At 32.2% G+C, this 4,888-nt stretch overlaps 1 pseudogene; it reads left to right on the plus strand.

The window, feature by feature from the left end:
• Positions 1-3,661: 3,661 nt before the first annotated feature.
• On the plus strand, positions 3,662-4,335 carry LOC140527576 (large ribosomal subunit protein uL30-like; annotated as a pseudogene).
• The last annotated feature ends 553 nt before the right edge of the window (positions 4,336-4,888 follow it).

The following is a 4,888-nucleotide window of genomic DNA, read 5'->3' on the forward strand; positions in this document are numbered from 1 at the left end:
AAAACAGTGTGTGTGTTCATGCTTCCTTGCCAAAGAAGACTATGCCATCAAAGAAATAATGACATCACTTGCACTTGACTTTGCTTTGAGTGAGTGAGGGCTGTGCAGGTCACCAGCCTCACTTCTCCTCCAGAGCCATCTGAATCCAGTGACCAAATTTTCATCAGGATGATTGGAGATGACCCAGGATGAGGCAATTGGGGTTAAGTGACTTGCCCAAAGTCACACAGCTAGAAAAGGCAGTGACAGAAACCCCTTAGAGGATATCTCCCAAAATGAATACCTTGGAAGTTTTGATTGCATGAGGAATTAAGAAAGTAGAAAGGGACTAGCTAAGACTATGGACCATGAACAAGAGAATGAGTCTAGAATAGACTAGGATAGCTAATGAAGAGAATAAAAGAGAAATCCTCTTTCAAAAGGGGTGCAAAAATAAAATAAAAACTAACTTACTAAACAATTAATTAATTGAAGGGGAGAAAAAGGGAGAATCTATTTGTCTGAAAAGAGGGAAAAAAAGGGGTGATCATTAAATAATCAGATAAAAGTAGGAAAGAAAAAGGAACTACTAAGTAAAACTTCACAGGAAAAGAGGTAATATGGGAAGGAGTATCAAGGTGAGGGGAAGAGAGCCTGTGAAAAAGGTCTATCATTAAAAAAGACATTAAGCTAAAGTAAAGAGGCACAGTATTATTTTTAACAAAAGGAAAGGGGAAAATTCAAACTTAAAAACAACATTAGAGATAATTGGAGGAAAATGTAAATCTAACTTGAAAAGTGAATGGATTAAGCAGTTCAATTAAACAAAAAGAGTGACAGATTAGATAATAAGATAAAACCCAACAATCTCTTGCTTATGACAAACATATTTTAAAAACAGACATATACAAAATAAAACTGAGGGCAGAGGAAAAATAATGCCTTATATGAATCCAAGAAAGGAGGAGTTGCAATCACGCTATCTGACAAAGTAAATAAAAAATTCAAAAATGAAAAAGCTATAAACAAAGAAATTCCATTATTTTAAAAGGAACCATAGATAAACCAATATCATTACTAAATTTATATGCTAGAAATTACCTGGCTGAATTCATAAAGGAAAATATTAACTGAATTATAAGAAGATCCAAACAATAATATAGTAGTGACAGAAGTCTTCAATTTCCCTTTATTGGTTTTGGATAAGTCTGGCAGAAAGATTAACAAAAGGGAAAATATGGAGCTAAACAAATTGCTAGAGAACCTAGAGCTGAAAGACTTATGGCATCCTCTAAATGGAACTGCAAAAGGATATATATCCATACATATAGTTATGCAGATAGGCATGCATACAAATGTACATACATAAATATAGATGCATATATCCACACCACATGGCACTTTTACAAAAATTAACCAATTATTAGGGCACAGAGATATTGAAAAATTGTAAAAAGGAAGAAATAATAAATGCATCCTTTAAATACCATGATATTATAATAGTCAATAATAATATCATAATATAACAATAGTGGATGCAAACAAAAGACACAGATGCAAATGTAGATTTGACAATGAAATACTAAATCTGCAAAATAAACTGCCAGAATCAATCAGGTTTCTATATTATAACAAAATCCAAGAAGCAATAATACAAATGGAAATCCCATTTGAAATAACTACAAAATGCTTGAAATTTCTGGGAATTACTCCATCAGATCATACCAAAGAATAATATAGGTTAAATTAAAAAGTATTTCTTATAAAAATATAGAACAATTTAAATATTTGGAAGAATATTCAGTGCTCATGTCTGGTATAATAAAAATAATACTATCAGAATTAATTTATATTAATCAATTTATAATTAAATATTATGCCAGTCATACGACTGAGGGGAAATTTTATAGTTATTGATAAAAGAATGAAATTCATTGGAAAAACAAAAAATCTAGACTATGAAGGTAAATTTTTAAATGAGGAATAAAAAAGAGATGGAGAGACAAAGACAGAGATAAAGAGAGAGACAGAGAGAGAAAAAGAGGCAGAGATGGAGAGATGGAGGGGGGGAGAGAGAGAGAGAGAGAGAGAGAGAGAGAGAGAGAGAGAGAAGAGAGAAGACAAGATAAACAAGGGAGTATCAGAAATAATGAAACTAATACCATGTTTTAAAAAAATGGAAAACATAAATTGCCTAGGAAAGAACTACTTTTTTAATATAAACTTTTGGATAAACTGGAAAACTGATTGGCAGAAATTGACTTAGATCAACACTTCACATTATATTCTACAATATATTCTAAATGCATAATAATATTAAAGTTCATACTATTAAAAAATAGAGGATAAGTAGATCATTAACCTCTCCCAGCTATGGGTAGGAGATTTATTCTTAACTAGTCAAAGGGTAGAAGCAATTTTAAATAAATAACTTTGATCACATACAACTCAAAAGCTTTAGCACAGACAAAATTAATGCAAGATTAATGCATAAAAAATGGAAGTATTGAATGGATAAAATTAAATCCTTGTATTTCTCTGATCAGGGATTGGTATCCAATATATATACATATATATATATATATATATATATATATATATATATATATATATATACACACACATATGTACACATACATATATATACATATACATAATATGTATATATATACACACAATCATTGAGTATATATTAGACTAATAGCCGTTCTTAAATTTATAAATGTCCAAAGGATGTGAACAAATGCTTTTCAAAAGAAGTTACAAAGTATTTGTAACCTCATGAAAGAGTGCTCCAAATCACTTGTAAGAGAGATGTGAATCAAAACAGTCTTGAGATTTCATCTCACATCCCGGAAATTAGCAAAGATGACAAAAATGACAATAATTAGTGTTGGAAGGGTTGTGAGATAATAGGCATGATACATTACTGGTGAAACTGTGAAATGGGTACAGTCATGTTGGAAAATAGTTTGGAATTATGCAAATAAAGTGAGTGAAGTGTCCATACCTTTTGAAAAAGAAACTCTATTGCTGGCTAATAATTCAAGAAAAATTGGTAAGAAGAAAGTCCAAAGTACAAGTACACCAAAATATTTATATCAGAAATTTTTTGTTATAGGAAATAATAATTGGAAATAAAATAGACATCCATCAATTGGGGAATGATTAAATAAAATGTGGTACATAAATGTAACAGAAATAAGGTGATGAATACAGAGCAGCAGCATGGAAAGATCTAAGTATACTGTTATAGAGTGTTATAGAGTGTCTCTTGGCTCTAAAGAGAGCCAAGAAAACAACATACACAATATCTACAGCATAAGTGGAAGGAATGACCACACACAAATCATAAATGAATGTAGAAAAATTTACAGATCAAGCATGACTTGAATCAAGAGATAGGAGGGGATACCCCCAATGCACCATGTCTTGGCGACAGGAGTTCCGTAGGGTTTAGACGTTGCATATGTTTTTGAACTTTTATAACGTATTATAAATTATGTTAATTTTTTTCTTTCTCTCTTCCTCCCCCTCATATCTAATTCTGTAAAAGGGACTTCAGAGGAAACTTCAACTGACTATTGATAAGAATCTACTCATTCTCTTCCTTCTTTTGTCTTTAAAAATACTATTTATGCTCTTTTTCTGACTGGAGTCACGACAGGCATGGAAGAAAAGAAGTTACCATCCATTCCAGAATCCCTTCTGAAAAAGTGAAAGACTTTCACACTACTGAAGGATAAATGCCTGATTAAGAAGGTGGTTATAAAAAAGCTCCATGAAATATGGAGAAAAGTTATCTATGAAAAAGCTAAAGTCTACCATAAGGGATACAAACAGATGTACAGAAGTGAAATCCGGCTGGCTAGAATGGCATGCAAAGCTGGCCATTGCTATATACCTGCTGAACTCAAGTTAGCTTTTGTGATTAGAATCAGAGGTGTCAATGCTATTGGCCCAAAGATACAAAAAGTATTGCAGCTTCTTTATCTTCATCAAATCTTCAATGACACTTTTGTTAAGCTTAACAAGGCCTCAATTAACATGCTGAGGATTGTGGAATCATACCTTGCTTGGGGTTACTCAAACCTGAAGTCTGTGAATGACTTGATTTACAAACGTGATTATGGCAAGATCAAGAAAACAGAGATTTGCCCAGACAGATAATGCCTTTGTTGCAAAATCTCTTGGTAAATATGGAATTATCTGCATTGAGGACTTCATCCTGGAGATCTACACTGTTGGCAAACACTTCAAAGCTGACAACAACTTCTTGTGGCCCTTCAATTTACCTCCATGAGGCAGAATGAAGAAAAAGATTACACATTTTATGTAAGGTGGAGATGCTGGTAACAGGGAAGACCATATCATCAGACATTAGAAGAATGAATTAAAGGTCTCTACCATGATTATTTTTCTAATGGTCTGTTAATAAAAAAATAAATAAAACATTATTTTTTATATAGTATGGATCTCTGAGAGATAAAAGATACTGGGGAAAATTATGATGTGAAAAATAAAAGTCATCAATAAAAATATTAAAAAAAATAAAAGCAGGGGTAGCCCCTACCTCAAAACAGCTTGAGTATTCTCAATTAGTCCACAAATGTTTGGGAAGTGCTGGTTACCAGCAAGACCAACTTCCTTCAACTGCTCCTTCATAGCAGTAATTGAAGATATCATAAGGACGCAGTTTTATATTTCCATTGGCACTGGTGATTTTTATTGATTAGTTACCATGATTTATGAGAATCAAACTATTTTGGAATATCAGTTTATATCTAGAGATGATAATTTTCACTGAGTCAGAAACTTACAGTTGCTACCTGGAATGACATTTTGTTTGTAAACCTACCTTTGTCAATCAATCAATCAACAGGTATTTATTAAGCATTAACTATGTACC

Source organism: Notamacropus eugenii, chromosome 1, assembly GCF_028372415.1.
Source record: "Notamacropus eugenii isolate mMacEug1 chromosome 1, mMacEug1.pri_v2, whole genome shotgun sequence".
NCBI lineage: Eukaryota > Metazoa > Chordata > Mammalia > Diprotodontia > Macropodidae > Notamacropus > Notamacropus eugenii.